The sequence below is a fragment of the Ipomoea nil genome, unplaced genomic scaffold, assembly GCF_001879475.1.
Source record: "Ipomoea nil cultivar Tokyo-kokei standard unplaced genomic scaffold, Asagao_1.1 scaffold1339, whole genome shotgun sequence".
Lineage (NCBI taxonomy): Eukaryota > Viridiplantae > Streptophyta > Magnoliopsida > Solanales > Convolvulaceae > Ipomoea > Ipomoea nil.
This window is the reverse complement of record NW_017617767.1, coordinates 647,107-665,972: the sequence shown is the minus strand read 5'-3', so window position 1 is coordinate 665,972 and position 18,866 is coordinate 647,107.

Sequence of the window (18,866 nt, the reverse complement as noted above, 5' to 3'; positions counted from 1 at the left end):
GGCTACCCGCTGGAAAATCCCCCACTCGGGAGTTCGGCTTCCCCGTTTGATGTTCCCTCGATCCCCGTGGTGTCTCAACGGACTCCGTTTATCGTGCCTATGTCTAGTTTGATGTTTCGGGTACCGTTCGTAGGTTTATGGGTCTATTGTATTGCATGCTAGTTGAATTGGTATCCCGTTGACCTAGGTGGAAGGAGTATGAACCCCTTAGGACTATTCTTAGTATGTGATGGATCACGCATAGGTTTTGTTATGCGCTTTCTCCCCCTTCCCAATGTGTAATATGGGTTGCATGTGCTTGCGGTGTGATATGTGTGTGTGTTACCCCAATTCGGTTGCGATCGGATTGGTTATCCTGAGCTGCGGTTCAGAAGCTGGCTGTGGTCAGATTGATACTCTTGGGCTGCGGTCCACCGTTTGGTTGCGATCAAACGTTTCTATACGAGCTGCGGTTCGTCCTTTTCCCTGGCTGCGGTCAGATGACATTCTCTTGGGCTGCGGTCCACTGTTTGGTTGCGATCGAACACTATGATGAGCTGCGGTTCATCGGTCGGTTGCGATCGACCCCTCCGTGTTGCGATACGAGGCAGGGTGCTGCGGGGCCGTGTCAGAGCTATATGCGCTGACCCTCATGTATGGGCATGCGATTGGTCCTGTGGCGCCAACAAAGTGTGCTATGTGTTGAGATATGGATGAGCGGTGATCATGAGTGTCTTGGGGTTGTGACTATGGGACTTATATTGGGGATTGTTCATGTTGGGTTATGATTATTGTTTATGCTTTGCCTTATCCGCCTTATCTGTTGTGAACTGCATATGCTCGTTATAACTGTTGCTTATGTCTGACCTTATCTGTCGAGTCATTCCCGGTTTTAAAGCTAGAGTTCGTAGGATATATCTTCATGCTCAAAATGGTTTTCGTATATCTATATATATCTCTATATGTATTGTATTTTAACGCGTTGGAGTGGGTTACCAGCATCTCTCGCTGAACAGATATATTTGGCTTTCAGGCACAGAAGATTAAGTCACTGGAGCGTGCTAGAACTTGGAGTGTAGAAGTAGATAGTTTCCCTTTCGGCCTGCGTGCCACGTTTATGAAATCACACTTTGAGGATATTAGTTAGTTAGCCTGTGCACTTGGGTTCTCTAGCCCAGGTGTGGCATAGCACCCCGAACGCTTGTATTATATCTTGGGATTTAATAAGATTCTACCTTTATTATAAGTTTTAAAAAGTCTTAAAAATCTGGGGTGTTACAGTTGGTATCAGAGCCTAAGTTTAACCCTAGGATAAGACTCTTATGACCGGACTTTAGGACACTAGGCTTGAACTCTAGGTACTTAGGAACATAGGATTCAGGAATCTTAGGACGCGCAGTGAGATTGTGAAACCTACACATAACCTCCCCTCACTTCATCCCTCTCTAACTTAAATGAACCTCCCCCTACGCTTACCACACCAGGTAAGGGTGAGAATAGATAAGTTTACTTCCACAACTGGGTAACGTACACTTACCCGATAAATCGCCTCGTCCTAACTCCCGTCAAAGGACTTGACAAGGACCATGACCAAAGAAAAGGAAGATTTGGATGACTACTAAGGAGAGGCGGTGAAAAGACGTTGCATCAAGACGTCAGGACTGCTAAAAGGGACGGACTGCAATACTCACCAACCCAGGGTTAACCACGATAACCCCCGATTCAGACAAATGGCATGCACCTTCCGACAAGTTGCTTTATCTCGGCAAACCCAGGTTGCGGCTACAACAAACAGGAAGGAGAACTAGAACACTGATTAAAGTAGCGGATGAACGACACCATTAGTCGAATCCTTGGGTGCACGGTAAGTATATCGCGACACCTTGCGACCCCACCACCCCAGTTTAAAATATCATCCGCCCTGAAACTCCAGCACCTTGATACCCCTATTTGTTGAAAACTCCCACCCCGAATCCTTAATTACCGTAAGAGCAAATTCACAGCCGTCATGACCTTGCTCACCCTTCGTTGCACCTAACCCAAACCCTCGGAAACCCTAAATTGATATGAGCATTGGAATCATCGCCCTTACTCTAAGTTCATATCCCCACTCCTTTTGGAAACCCTGTTAAAAACCGTAGAGCAGCATAAAGCCCTTACCCTGCCCAGGGACGTGAAGAACCGACATTCATTGATCCAATATTAAAATAAGTTGTTAGATAGGAATCGGCGAAGTAGGTGGAAGTTATGAATACGTATCATCCCACCCTTGCACGAAAACCGTGAAGGCGTTACGAGAAACCATAGCCGGTACGTACGCCACCGAAGAACGCCATGCGTTGACAAGAGCAGGCAAACAAATACGTTCAAAGTGTCAAGGGCCCTCGCTACAGAAAATATCGTCAAATAGGTGCACCAGGCCGAGCCTCAAAGAGGACATAAAGCCTTGCTAAGAATTTCATCCACCAAGGAAGGGATGAAACCCAATAGAAAAAGAAAGACCAACCCGAAACCCCCTTGACCCTTAAGAACCCTCGGCAAGGATTAGGAGTCAAGACCTAGGGATTTGACCCACTAACCGACTGGGTCCAGACTCCTGAACCTCCGAGGGGAACATGCACGGAAACCATCACGAGAATTCCCTTGGAAGCCATAGAGACGAAGGGGACTTCGACACGGGAAGAGAAGATCAAACGAAAATCTTAGAATCAAACGAAGCCAAGGAAAAGGGATCACCAGTTCGACTGTACGCCGCAACCATGCCCCAAACAGGCATAATCACTCGAAGCCAAGAGTCCTTAGCCCCTTTCCCTCCCCTTGCCAACCAAGTGCCATTTCGTTAAAGAATCCATCCTATCACTCCAAACCTCGCTCTTGATCCCTCATTACAAACAATCTTGTACAAGGTAGCAACCTTCCTTCCTGTATTACGACCTTGGAAACATCGACCCTATCCGTCCCTCGACTTTGAAACCTAACCCTTGCACTTCTTACATCCCTTTAACCCAGACCAAGAAAACATAGATATATATGTATATGTATATCTACCTCTAGAACTCGTGCTTAAGGATCAATAAACATTGTACGATGGGTCATCCTATGTATCCAAGTCCCTTTTATTGTGCACAAGGGCATGGGACTTGTCAGGACATGAATCTGTGCATTTTTGGGGTCTTTCCCGAAGGAATTGACTCTTCCTAGTCACTTTCCCGCGGGTCCCCAACGGGTCCTTGACGGGACCTTGGCAGGAGCTTGGCAGGCGGACGACCGCCCGCCTCGCGCCCACTGGTACAATGTGCTGATTTCTTAACCCCTCATTTTATTGATTTGTGGCGCACTTGTGTGCCTCGATTGATGAATGTGAGTCTTGGGTAAGGAACCATGGACCACCCAAACATAGTGGCCTACGTAAAAGACCTTGACGCACGAGGCACCATCGGGAAATCACAATCAATTACATTGCACGAGTAATTGAAGTTGGATCCTACGATACAACCGACTAGGGATGTTTGGCGTAAAGGATTGCGCAAACCAAGGAGGCGAGTTGGGAACTCATGCAAAGAACCCACAAAAACCTTAAAAGTCAAAATGCTAAGGATGGACCGGGACTCCTCCAAACCATGGACATCGTGCGAGCAAATCAGAGGACTCCTTACAAGTTGTATGGAATCAAGAACTACGTAGTCCATGGTGCTAAGCAAAAGGGTGAAGAGCACATTCGCGCCAAGACTTCAAGGGTCATTAAGGACCCACAAGGAAATGAGATAACTCGTAAAGTCACCAAGTCATCCCACAACGAGATTTCGTAACCGACTGCGCTTTAAAAAGAAAAAGGGCACACAAGGACACCTTTATCATTAAAAGTAACACAAAAGGGCACAACAATGCTGAACCTTGGGTAAGACATGAAGTCTTACTAAGAATTTCATCCACTAAAGAGGAGATGAAATTCAATAAGAAGAGAAATTCAACCCAAAGTCCATCGACTCCCAAGAGACTTTGGGAAGAATTTGGGAAGTGCGCCCTAAGAGATTGGCTTAGTTGACCCAACTTGGTCAAGACCTTGGGCGCATTAAAGAAGTAAGTGTTGAATCACCACGGGAATTTCCCTCAAGATAGAAAAGAAGGATGAAACCTTAGCCCGGGAAGCAAGGTCTAACAAGGATCTTAAAGTCAAGCAAGTACCAACACCAAGGAAGGAGGATCATCAGCTCGTCAACGCATCGTGATCAAAGCATCTAACCAGATTATTCACTTGGGATCGAGAAACCTTAACCCATCCTAGCCGAATTCCTTTCCCTCCCTCGGAAAATCGGCCCCTTCCTTATTTCAAAACGCTTCCTACCCTTCAGACCCCATTCTCAATCCCATGTTTTAACGATTCCATACAAGTGGCAACCTCACAACCTAAGTTGCAACCTCGAAAACTCGATCCTAATTCCTGAATTCACCGTGTCCTCAAGTTTGAAACCCACTCTCTTAGCCCTGTAAACCTAATCGTTCCCAAAAACCCAACACACATAGGCGTGCAAGTATACAATTTCCCCGTGGAATACCTTCTCTATAGGACCACGGTTCTTCTCTTGACTCGTTAACCCTGCAATGATTTCCAAGCTTCAGGGACGAAGCTTCTCGTAAGGGGGGGAGAGTGTAACACCCCGTGTTACGGCCTTCAATCCCGGATTAATTATTTAATTAATCCCGTTAATAATAATTAAATATGATTTAATTCGGTTAGGTTTCCCTTTAAGTAATTAATAAGGCCCACCATGAACCGTAGGCCCTTGCCTAAATTAGAGCCTTAAGCCTATTAGGAATAAAGAAAGTAGGTCTTTTACTATTCAGATTATGATTAGGATTCTCTTTAATTAATTAATATGGTCCACTATGGACCATGGAACCCAATCCTTAGTCCCAAAAGGAATAGAAATAGCAAGCCTATAATATTAGTTCCTAGTTAGGACTCCTAAATATATAAATAGGGGACTTAAGAGGCACCTAGAACCCCCCACCACAAGATTAACGCCCCACCACCCCAGAAAGAGCTCCAAGAATCCCCCCTAGGAGAAATCAAGAAAGCAAGGAAGCTTAAAGAAAGATCCTTCATAGCCAAGGAATTAATTAAGGCTAAGAGGTAACCCATGTCTCAACAAAACCTATTTTCATAGCTATGATTCCCCCTTAGGGTTTCCCCCGTATTATTGTGAATGGCGAGATCTGTTGATTATTATTGATGTTTGATGTGATGATTCCATAAAGGATGTTGATAATCTTGATATTGGGAGCTTCTTGATAATTATGATATTCTTGATGATTATATGGAGCTCTTGATGATTATGTGTTGTTCTTGATAATTGGGTGATGTTCTTGATGTTTATGTGTTATTCTTACCGAATCTTGCAATTAGAAAACGAACCGTATTCTTGTTGATATAAAAGTGATTAGAACCCTAGGTTGCACCGTATGATCTTATTCTTGGATTATCGGGTGGGGAAATCGCATGTTTGGGTGTTGATTATATTTAGAAAAGCATGATAGGTTATGTGCCGTTCGTTTCTTATAATTGATTCGTTAATTGTCTACGTGTTGTCGTTAATTGCGTTGTAAAGTGTCTAAGCATGGTTTCGGGTTCCACAATGGTTCTCGGGACGTTTTTGGTGTGAAAAGAGTCAGTGAGGGGTAGGGGACCCACCACCTACCCACGGCCGAGATTTCACGTCCGGCAGTGGGCAGCCGGCGGGCGGGCAGCTGCCCGCCGGCGACCCGCTGCCCGGAACAGTAAAACCGGCGGGCAGCCGGCGGGTGGCCCCCCCACCCACCGGCTACCCGCTGGAAAATCCCCCACTCGGGAGTTCGGCTTCCCCGTTTGATGTTCCCTCGATCCCCGTGGTGTCTCAACGGACTCCGTTTATCGTGCCTATGTCTAGTTTGATGTTTCGGGTACCGTTCGTAGCTTTATGGGTCTATTGTATTGCATGCTAGTTGAATTGGTATCCCGTTGACCTAGGTGGAAGGATTATGAACCCCTTAGGACTATTCTTAGTATGTGATGGATCACGCATAGGTTTTGTTATGCGCTTTCTCCCCCTTCCCAATGTGTAATATGGGTTGCATGTGCTTGCGGTGTGATATGTGTGTGTGTTACCCCAATTCGGTTGCGATCGGATTGGTTATCCTGAGCTGCGGTTCAGAAGCTGGCTGCGGTCAGATTGATACTCTTGGGCTGCGGTCCACCGTTTGGTTGCGATCAAACGTTTCTATACGAGCTGCGGTTCGTCCTTTTCCCTGGCTGCGGTCAGATGACATTCTCTTGGGCTGCGGTCCACTGTTTGGTTGCGATCAAACACTATGATGAGCTGCGGTTCATCGGTCGGTTGCGATCGACCCCTCCGTGTTGCGATACGGGGCATGGTGCTGCGGGGCCGTGTCAGAGCTATGTGCGCTGACCCTCATGTATGGGCATGCGATTGGTCCTGTGGCGCCAACAAAGTGTGCTATGTGTTGAGATGTGGATGAGCGGTGATCGTGAGTGTCTTGGGGTTGTGACTATGGGACTTATATTGGGGATTGTTCATGTTGGGTTATGATTATTGTTTATGCTTTGCCTTATCCGCCTTATCTGTTGTGAACTGCATATGCTCGTTATAACTGTTGCTTATGTCTGACCTTATCTGTCGAGTCATTCCCGGTTTTAAAGCTAGAGTTCGTAGGATATATCTTCATGCTCAAAATGGTTTTCGTATATCTATATATATCTCTATATGTATTGTATTTCAACGCGTTGGAGTGGGTTACCAGCATCTCTCGCTGAACAGATATATTTGGCTTTCAGGCACAGAAGATTAAGTCACTAGAGCGCGCTAGAACTTGGAGTGTAGAAGTAGATAGTTTCCCTTTCGGCCTGCGTGCCACGTTTATGAAATCACACTTTGAGGATATTAGTTAGTTAGCCTGTGCACTTGGGTTCTCTAGCCCAGGTGTGGCATAGCACCCCGAACGCTTGTATTATATCTTGGGATTTAATAAGATTCTACCTTTATTATAAGTTTTAAAAAGTCTTAAAAATCTGGGGTGTTACAGTCTAAGCATGGTTCCGGGTTCCACAAAGGTTCCCGGGGCGTTTTGTGATGAAAAGATTCAGTGGGGGGTAGGTGGGGGTAGGGGACCCGCCACCTACCCGCGGCCTATTTGGGCATCACCGGCAGCGGGCAGCCGGCTGGCAGGCGCCTGCCCGCCGGGCACCCGCTGCCCGGAACAGTTGCCGCCGGCGGGTAAACCCTCACCCACCGGCTACCCGCTGGTTTACACCCTACCTCGGGATTCCGGCTTCCCCGTTTGATGATCCCCCGACCCCCGTAGCGTCCCAACGGACTCCGTTCGTAGGTTGTATGAGTCTTATATATGGCATGCTAGTTGAATATGTATCCCGTTGACCTAGGTATAAGAAGCATGAACCCTTTAGGAGTATTCTTAGTTGTGGATGACCACGCATAGGTTTCGTTATACGTTTCCCCCCTTCCCAATGTGTTGATATGGGTTGCATGTGCTTGCTTTGTGTCATGTGTGCTTGTTACCCCGATTTGGTTGAGATCAATCGGGCTATACGGGGAGTCGGATGGGCTGAGAACCATACCGGCTGTTAACCAGGCTGGTAAAGACCGGTCAGATATATAAATATTATATAGGACTAAGTTCCACTATACGGGCAGTCGAATGGGCTGAGAACCATACCGGCTGTTAACCAGGCTGGTAAAGACCGGTCAGGTATATAAATATTATATAGGACAAAGGTCCACTATACGGGCAGTTGAATGGGCTGAGAACCATCCCAACTGTTAACCAGGCTGGTAAAGACCGGTCAGGTATATAAATATTATATAGAACTGCGGTTCATTAGTCGGTTGCGATCGGCTCCTTCGTAGTGTGAGACGGGGCAGGGTGCTGCGGGGCCGTGTCAGAGCTATATGCGCTGACCCTCATGTATGGGCGTGCGATTGGTCCTGTGGCGCCAACAAACTGTGCTATGTGATGAGATGAGAAGAATTGATGATGTGACTGTTATAGAAACGTGACCATAGGACTCTTACTAGTAAAGCTTAATTGTGATCGTTGGTTGTGCTTATCTATAACTGTTCCCTATGTGAGAATTGTTTATGCTTGATTATGACTATTGATTGTGTGTACCCCTATCTGTCGAGTCGGTTCCCTGATTTGAAAGCTAGAGTCTCGTAGGACATATCTTCATGCTTCGAAATGACTTTTCGTATATCTATGTATATATATGTATATATATATATATATATATATATATATATATATATATATATATATATATATATATATATATATATATATATATATATATATATGTATGTATTGTATTTCAACGCGTTGGAGTGGGTTACCAGCATCTCTCGCTGAACAGATATATTTGGCTTTCAGGCACAAAAGAGTAGACACTGGAGCGCGCTAGAACCTTGAAGCGTAGAAGTAGTTAGTTTCCCTTTCGGCCTGCGTGCCATGATTATGTATTTGCATTATTGAGGATAGTAGTTAGTTAGCCTGTGCACCTGAGTTCTCTAGCTCAGGTGTGGCATAGCACCCCGTACTCTTTGTATTATGTTTTGGGAATTAATGAGATTTCACCTTTATTGTATAAGCTTTAAAAGTCTTAAAATTTCGGGGTGTTACAGACATTAGGCTTGAACTCTAGGTATTTAGGAACACGGGACTCAGGAATCTTAGGACGCGCGGTGAGATTGTGAAACCTACACATAACCTCCCCTCACTTTATCCCTCACTAATTTAAAGAACTCCCATTCGCTTACCACACCAAGGTAAGGGTACAACACATCAACGCATCATTACAATAAATATTGGCCCAGAGAACCAGCAGCACGGCGCCAACGAGAAGTTAGTCAAGGACCCCACATCCCTCGAAGAATGGATCCAAACCTTAGAGAAAATCCTCGGGTTAGTGGAATGCCCAGAAGAACGTCGCGTAGAGATAGCCTCATTCTACTTCGGACACGAGGCCGATCTCTTACCAACAAGAACCAGGGTTCGACTGGGAAAGCCCCAAAACGCGACTACGAGAACGATTCTATCCAACACATGAAGAGTTCCTCCATTTGAAACAAGGGACAGCTACCGTCATGGAATACTATAAACGATTCCTCGAACTAGCACGCTTCGTGCCAGAACTAGTTCCCACCGAGATAACCAAAATGGAAAGATTCGTATCGGGCCTCAACTTCGAAGCCCGAAAAGCACTAGTGGTAAGCAGGCCTCGGACCCTCAACGAGGCTTACTGCAGTGCAGCAAATCTCTATCGAATCCAACTACTCCAACGTGGGATTCAGGAACAGATACGAAAGAGAAACACCGGAGGTGGAGCACCACCTGTAAAAGAACGAGAAACGACACCAACACAAGACCGAGTAACCTAGCTAGCCAAAGGCCACCCCTAGGGAACAACGAAGCTAACGCAAGGAGCTTCCCATGCCCGAAATGCAACAAAAGCCATAAAGATAAACACTGCATGGGCAATCCCTGGCGCTGCTTCAACTGCGGAGAGGAAGGACACAGGGCCTTCCAGTGCACTCAACCCAAAAGACCACGCACCACCACCACGGGTCAACACGGGGGCACCACTCGCCAAGTAAACTATGGCACCCCCGGAAAGATATTTGTCATGAGCCGCACCCAGGACAAACTCGGGAACGAGAGCAACCACGAAGAAGGGAACCAAACCCCAGAAGACGAGGACCACGCAGACCACGCGGAAGAAAACCAAGATAAAGAAGTCTGCGATGGACCGCAAACTACGAAACCCAGAAGACCCTAATAATAGGCAAACCCCGAACCACTAACAAAGCCTACACCAGTGCTGCCGACCTCTATCAAATCCAACCTCTACAACAGGAAATTCAGGAACAAACCCAAGGGAAGGAGTAACAGAAGTGGGGGACCACCTGTAAAAGGGACTGGAAACGCCAATTAAATACAAGGGTGTAAAGTAACACATAAACAACATCCTTCCTCAACCTTTAATGCGAATTGTCGAAAAGGACTCGACATGGCAAGAAGAGGCGACAGACGCGTGGAAAGTACCACACAACTAAAGCTCCCCAGCAATCAAGGTCGTACCTTGGAACAAAGACCTCGGCGGTTTTAAGACACCGTAAGAAGTACATGAGACACACAAAATCGCCAAAACACCACGCGACGTCGAGGGCAGTCAATCAAATGCATTCCAAGGAAGGGAAATGCATCACCAAGCACTTGGTCACCAAAGGATTGAACAAAGAGCGAGCGACAAGCCGAACTCCAAGAAAAACCAAGAAGGCTTATCATTAATCAAGCAAGGAAAAGACGAAGTTGGCTTATAACCAACTACCCGGTGAAGATGACGAGGTTGCTAATTGGAAACCCGATCCGGCCTACTGGGCGGAAAAAACATACGAGAGTCTTGACTCAGCTAGAACTCGTGCTTAAGGATCAATAAACATTGTGCGATGGGTCATCCTATGTATTCAAGTCCCTTTTATTGTGCACAAAGGCATGGGACTTGTCGGGACATGAATCTGTGCATTCTTGGGATCTTTCCCGAAGGAATTCACCCTTCCTAGTCAACTTCCCGCGGGTCCCCAACGGGACCTTGATGGGACCCTAACGGGTCCTTGACGGGACCTTGACGGGTCCCTGACAGGAGCTTGGCAGGCGGACGACCGCCCACCTCGCGCCCACTGGTACAATGTACTGATTTCTTAACTCCTCGTTTTATTGATTCATGGCGCACTTGTGTGCCTCGATTGATGAACGCGAGACTTGGGTAAAGAACCATGGGTTGCCCAAACATGGTGTCCTTGGTAAAAGACCTTGACACGCTCAACACCATCGGAAAAGCACAACCAATTGCATTACACGTGGAGTTGAAGTTGGACTCTACGATGTAACCGACTAGGGATGGTTGGCGTGAAGGATTGTGCAAACCAAGGAGGCGAGTTGGGAACTCGTGCTAGGGACTCACAAAGGCCTTAAAAGGCAAAATTCTAAGGATGGACCGAGACCCCTTCAAACCATGGATATCGTTCAAGCAAATCAGAGGGCTCCTTACAATTTGTATGAAATCAAGAACGACGTAGTCCGTGGTGCTAGGCAAAAAGTAAAAGAGCACATTGTGTCAAGGGCTCAAGGGTTATTAAGGACCCACAAGGAAATGAGATGACTCGTAAAGTCACCGAGTCATTCCACAACGAGATTAGGTAACCAACCGCGCTTCAAGAAGAAAAAGAGCATGCAAGGGCACCCCCCATCATTAAAAGTAACACAAAAGGGGCACGACAAGCCGAACCTCGAGGAAGACATAAAGTCTTACTAAGAATTTCATTCACTAAAGAGGAGATGAAATTCAATCCAAAGTTTATCGACTCCCAAGAGACTTTGGGGAAGAATTTGGGGAATACACCCTAAAAGATTGGCTTGGTTGACCAGACTTGGTCAAGACCTTGGACGCATTAAAGAAGTAAGTATTAAATCATCACGGGAGATTCCCTCAAGATGGAAAAGAAGGATGAAACTTAAGCTTGGGAAGCAAGGTCCGACAAGGACCTTAAAGTAAGGAAAGTGCCAACACCAAAGGAGAAAGATCATCAGTTCAGCAATACATCGTGATCAAAGCATCAAACCCAAAATGGTCACTTGAATCGTGAACCCTCAAACTCATCCTAGCCGAATCCCTTTTCCCTCCCTTGAACAACCAAGCCCCTCCTTATTGCAAACCCCTTTCTACCCTTCAAACCACATTCTTGATTCCCTATTTTAATGATTCCATACAAGGTGGCAACCTCACACCCTAAGTTGCAACCTTGAAAACTTTGATCCTAATTCCTAAATTCACTTTGTCCTCAGGTTTGAAACCCACTCTCGTAGCCCTTTAAACCTAATCGCTCCCAAAAACCCAGCACACATAGACATACAATTATACAGTTTCCCGTAGAATACTTTCTCTATAGAACCACCGTACTACTTTTGACTCGTACGCCCGCAATGATTTCTAAGCTTCGGGGATGAAGCTTCTCTTAAGGGGGGGAGAGTGTAACACCCCGTGTTACGGCCTTCAATCCCGGATTAATTACTTAAATTAATCCCGTTAATAATAATTAAATATGATTTAATTCGGTTAATTAATTAATAAGGTCCACCATGAACCGTGGACCCTTGCCTAAATGAGAGTCTTAAGCCTATTAGGAATAAAGAAAGTAAACCTTTTACTATTCAGATTATGATTAGGATTCCCTTTAATCAATTAATATGGTCCACTATGGACCATGGACCCTTATCCCTAAAACAAGTCCTTAGTCCTATAAGGAATAGAATTAGTAAACCCATACCATTCAGGCCCTAATTAGGAGTCTTAAATATATAAATAGGTATATAGGAGGCACCTAGATCTTTTACCACAATAATCTCTCACCACACAAGAAGTTCCAAGAATCCCCTTAGGAGAAATCAAGAAAGAAGAAAGCTTAAAGAAAGACCCTTCATAGCCAAGGAATTAATTAAGGCTAAGAGGTAACCCATGTCTCAACAAAACCTATTTTTATAGTTATGATTCCCCCTTAGGATCCCCCATATTATTGTATGTTGATGATTCGTTATATTGATAATTGGTGTTATGATTCCATTGATGTTCTTGATGATCTTGACGATGATGGGTTCTTGATAATTATGGCGTTCTTGATGATTAAAATGACGTTCTTGATAATTACATGGTGATCTTCATGTTCTTAATGATTATATGAGGTTCTTGATAGTTATGTGATATTCCTACCGAATCTTGATTTGGGAAGATGAATTGTGTTCTTGTTGATTAAAAATAATTAGAACCCTAGGTTATATCGTGGAATTCGTATGGTATTATTCTTGGTATATTGGGTGGGATTTCGCATGAATGGGTGTTTATTATGTTTAGAAAAGCATGACAGGTTATGTGCCGTTTGTTTCTTGATTTTGATCCGTTAATTGTCTACGTGTGTTATCAATTGCGTTTGAAAGTGTCTAAGCATGGTTCCGGGTTCCACGAAGGTTCCCGGGGCGTTTTGTGATGAAAAGAGTCAGTGGGGGGTAGGTGGGGGTAGGGGACCCGCCACCTACCCGCGGCCTATTTGGGCATCACCGGCAGCGGGCAGCTGCCCGCCGGGCACCCGCTGCCCGGAACAGTTGCCGCCGGCCGGCAGCCGCCGGGTGAACCCTCACCCACCGCGCTGGTTTACACCCTACCTCGAGATTCCGGCTTCCCCGTTTGATGATCCCCCACCCCCGTGGCGTCCCAACGGACTCCGTCCATCGTGCCTATGTCTAGTTTGATATTTCGGGTACCGTTCGTAGGTTGTATGAGTCTTATATATGGCATGCTAGTTGAATTGGTATCTCGTTGACCTAGGTATAAGAAGCATGAACCCCTTAGGAGTATTCTTAGTTGTGGATGACCACGCATAGGTTTCGTTATACGTTTTCCCCCTTCCCAATATGTTGATATGGGTTGCATGTGCTTGCTATGTGTTATGTGTGCTTGTTACCCCGATTTGGTTGAGATCAATCGGGCTATACGGGCAGTCGGATGGGCTGAGAACCATACCGGCTGTTAACCAGGCTGGTAAAGACCAGTCAGGTATATAAATATTATATAGGACTAAGTTCCACTATACGGGCAGTCGGATGGGCTGAGAACCATACCGGCTGTTAACCAGGCTGGTAAAGACCGGTCAGGTATATAAATATTATATAGGACAAAGGTCCACTATACGGGCAGTTGAATGGGCTGAGAACCATCCCAACTGTTAACCAGGCTGGTAAAAACCGGTCAGGTATATAAATATTATTTAGAACTGCGGTTCATTAGTCGAATGCGATCGGCTCCTCCATAGTGTGAGACGAGGCAGGGTGCTGCGGGGCCGTGTCAGAGCTATATGCGCTGACCCTCATGTATGGGCATGCGATTGGTCCTGTGGCGCCAACAAAGTGTGCTATGTGATGAGATGAGAAGAATTGATGATGTGACTGTTATGGAAACGTGACCATAGGACTCTTACTAGTAATGCTTAATTGTGATCGTTGGTTGTGCTTATCTATAACTGTTCCCTATGTGAGAATTGTTTATGCTTGATTATGACTATTGATTGTGTGTACCCCTATCTGTCGAGTCGGTTCCCTGATTTAAAAGCTAGAGTCTCGTAGGACATATCTTCATGCTTCGAAATGACTTTTCGTATATCTATGTATATATATATATATATATATATATGTATTGTATTTCAACGCGTTGGAGTGGGTTACCAGCATCTCTCGCTGAACATATATATTTGGCTTTCAGGCACAAAAGAGTAGACACTAGAGCGCGCTAGAACCTTGAAGCGTAGAAGTAGTTAGTTTCCCTTTCGGCCTGCGTGCCATGATTATGTATTTGCATTATTGAGGATAGTAGTTAGTTAGCCTGTGCACCTGAGTTCTCTTGCTCAGGTGTGGCATAGCACCCCGTACTCTTCGTATTATGTTTTGGGAATTAATGAGATTTCACCTTTATTGTATAAGCTTTAAAAGTCTTAAAATTTCGGGGTGTTACATTATGCATGTGTGTTCTCAGCATCAGGAGAGGTGTGTGTGAGTGGGGGGGGGGGGTGGCGGCAGACGGTGGTTAACGGTGGGTATTGGCGGCGGATTTAGAGTAGGGGTTTATTGGGTTTTTTTTTTTTTGTTTTGTGTTTTTTGTTTTGTGTTTTTTTTTTTGCTTTCCTGTACCGATTGTTCAATTATTGTTAGCTAAATGTAAGTTTTTATAAATTCCCTCCTATTTTTTCGATTTTTATTCTGTAATTGTTTCCATCGGTAGGCGAGTTGTGTGTGATTGGGAGGGGGGGGGGTGGTGTGGACGGTGGTTCCTGGAGAGTAGCTTGTTGCTGTGTGTTTTTAAATTGTACTACCTGGTGTTAGTGGCAGATGAGCAGATCCCTTCATTCCTTGCATTTGAAATGATTTTTGACAATAGCAAGACTGTATATTGAATAATTTAACTAAATTGTTGTAATGGTTAGGCGCTATTAACAAGTGTCGCACTTTTATCAAAACCCTGCAGCACAAGAATTCGCACAGCTTCCACGCCATTTTGCAATGTAAAATCAAGCTAGAAAACAAGAAAACCCCACCATCAACATCCAAAACAGTAAAATCTATTATAGTCAGTTTCTCAGAACAGGATGTACAATTAATAGTACAGAATATATTATTAAGCATATTTGAATGAGATCGTTTGAACGATACTCATATTAATATGTTTTGAATCTTAGTTATTTATTAATGGACTAGTAGTATTAATAGAATGAATTTTTTACGTGGTGTTAATGAACCTCTGATATTTTCATTTTGAACATTTTCGTAGTGAATATTTTAAATGGGTGCATGTATAGGGGCGGTTGTGTGCACAGTTTTTTTTTTTAGTGTCATTTGTATGTTTATTTTTAGTGTTGGCTAGTTTCATTGTTGTGTTATAAAGATATGGGTTTGATGCGTGGGGTGGTGTTAATAAGTGGATGCACATGGTGGTATTTTTTGTGTGCGTAGTTTTAGTTAGTGGGTTATGTTTATTGAATTCTAGGGTTGGTTAGGTGCAAGTTTGTGGTTTGGAGTGGTGGGGTTTTTGTTTGTATGTTCGTGGTTAAATGGGTGCGTTTGCTATGCTTTATGCGTGCATAGAGTTGTTTAAATCTTATTTCACATGCTTGTGCGTGTTTGTTGTTTGTGCAGCTAAAAATTCTAAGCATGCGCAGTCAGATGCGGGTCCTTCGGGGATATCTGAGGATGATAGTGACTTTGTGTCGCCGCCTAGGCCAGTCCGCCCGAGGATTCCGGTAGAGCTGTCACAGGAGAGTGCCCCTGATTGTGAACTCACCCCTGAGGAGGATGATATGTATCCTACAGTGAAGATGAGGGCGCAGTCGGTGGTATTGGTTAATGCCCTGAAAGACTTGAGCTTTCAGTAGAAGTCTGACATTCGGGAGCTCGGGTTTGGGGCTTTGTTGGACTTTGAGGTTGAGGATCTTCCTCCGCGGCTTCTGCGGTGGCTGCTGTATAATTTTGATAGCCAATCGAAGTCGTTTGATCTTGGTGGCGGGAGATCGTTGGTGGTAGATGAGAGTGATGTGGAGTTGATTTTGGGGTTTCCACGTGGTCGTATTGACATGGTTCAGCGGGATAGACGTAAGATTAGCGACACTTTGAAACACTGGAGGGGGTTATTTGAGAAGTCCATTTATAGGGTTACCCCTTCGGAGATTAGTGTTAGGATGGTTGGTGCGGTAGATGGTGGCGTTTGGTTTAAGCGCCATTTTCTTATGTTGGTGCTCTGCACATGGGTTTCTTGTATGTGTAGCGGCTATGCAAAACAGATGTATTGGCATCATTTTGACGATGTGTCTAGCGTGCGTGACTTAAATTGGTGCAAGCTGGTGGTCGACACGTTGGTTGAGACGCAGTCTGCCTGGCGTTCGGGTCGGCATAAGTTCTGTATTGGGCCGGCTGAGTTTGTTACGGTATTCTTGGTGTAATTTTTTTGTTTGGTGATTTCTGTTTTGTTCTTTCCCACTAGGTCACTACAATTAATTTTGTCATTATTTTTGGTTCTTTTTTCAGTTGTTTTATGTGAATCGTGTTGTGCATGGTGCGCGCTCTATCCCCCGGTGTATTCCTGGTCTGCGTGGTTGGTCTTCACGTCTACTTCATGAACGGGAATTTTCTGAGATTCGAGGTGGCGGGTTTGGCCTTGGTATGATTGAGCCACCCATGAGGGTTGTCACGGGGTGGACGAAGGTGTTCATCCATCTTCAGATGTAGTTGATTATGGGCCAAAGGTATGGGTTTTGTTGGTAGGCATTCATTTATGGTTGGTTATGTTCTAGGGGTGCACACGGGCAAGTGGTGTTTGTGTGTGTCTTTATGGTTGGGTTTTATTTAATGTGTCATTCTCTTTTGTTGGGTTAGACATTCGCAGATGTTGTGTTAGAAAGATCAAGGTTGTTTTCAAGAGAAATTTTAGAGTTGGCAAAGCAGGGTCCCGTTGGTGCTTTTGATAGCGGGGTGCTTCGACAGGTGTTTGAGGTTGTAAAGGCTGTTGGAGAGGTGCGTTCTGATGAGCAGCCCGTTGATTTTAATGATATTCCATCCTTTAGTCTAGGTAATACGCAAGATTTTCCTGATCGTGGGGGGGCTGATATTGGGGATGTGGTTCGTGGTTTGACTCCGGCCAATACTGGTCGTCCTTTTTCTGGTGTTGAGGTCAGTTTTGTTGGGTTACTTGTGTGCGTTCACATTGTTTCTGGTTTTGTTGGGTTATAACTCATTACTTTTTTTCACTCTATTCCTTTTTGCTAGGGTGGTCCGATCCAAGAACATGGTGATGATTGCATGGGTGGTGCTTTAGGTGCTCCGGGTACTGATGTGGCTCTTCCTAATGGGGGTCGGGATTGCGCGGGTTCGGGGGGTTGTGGCCCACAGTATGTGGAGGGACATACGCATGGTGATGGCAATTCCATTGTGTGTGATATTGGGTCTGAGGGTCCTTGCCCGGGGCGTTCGTAGTTACCTGCGCATGTTGATGCGCCGTTATCTACGCCGATTGAGCCTGGTTTGGTATGTTTGTGTATAGAGGAATGGGATTTGATGTGGTATTAAAGGATGGATTTGATGTGGGCATTTTTTTCATTGGTTTTTTTTCCATAATTCGGGTGTTTTGTTATTTTTTTTTATAGTAGGTGTGCTGGGATTTATGCGTGGGTGGTTTTATTAAGTGGCAATTGTATGTTCATTTGAAGAGTTGGGTAGTTGTGTGGTTTGTTATTTAGTAATGTTTTTTATGTTTGCTTGGATGTGTATAAATGGATGCACTTGCAGGAATTTTTGTGTGCTCCATTTAAGTGGGTGGCATTTTGTAGTTTGAATTCTAGACTTGGGTGTTGGTGTTGTCACTTCTCATGGTTAGCTATCTACTCATAGTTTGGTGTGATGGAATTGGTTTGATGTGTGTGTGTGGATGTGTATAAATGGTTGCACTTGCTAGAACTTATGGGTGCGTAGTTTAGGTAAGTGGCATTTTGTAATTTAAATTCGGGACTTGGTTGTTGATGCTCACACTTCTTTCTGTGCAGCAATCTGTTCGTGGGGGGGAGCCTAGCCGGTGTCAGTCTGACGGGCGTATTTGTCAAGCCCCTTTCAAACGGCCTAGGGGTGTTACTATCCCGCCGGATGCTTTGCCTTTGCAGTTGTCGCATCTGGATCTTGGGTTGCCACCTTTAGACAATCCAAAGGACTCGGTTATTTGCAACTGGTTGTTGTGTGCAGCTGAGGGGGACATGTTAGTTTCGGGAACCATTTGTTAATAGACATATTGTGTTGGTTATGTGTGTTTGATTGGTGTTTTTTTTTTATTTTTTATTTTTTATTTTTTTTTATTTACTTTTGTGTAGGGAGGAGATTTTGGTTGATGTGGGTGGTAGTGTGGCGCGGTGGGCGGATTTGATGTCTTTGGCACCCGGGTCTTTGGTTGAGGTTGGTGTTGTAGACGCATGGGCGTGTCTGTTAAATTGTCGGGAGCGGTATAAGGAACCGAATGCCCCTTCTCGTTTTTTTGCCTCCACTCTTTCCACGGCTGGTAATTGCATCTTTTTGTGCATGGTAGTTTGACACGTTTAGGTTTTTTTTTTTTTTTGTGCTAATTTTACTCCTTTTGAAGCTTCATACTGTCGTGGATACCTCCCTTGATCGGGATAAGCGGTTTGCGTTGTTCATAGATAGGCTGCATGAGGAGTTTCAGGCGATGCCATATCGTTACATTT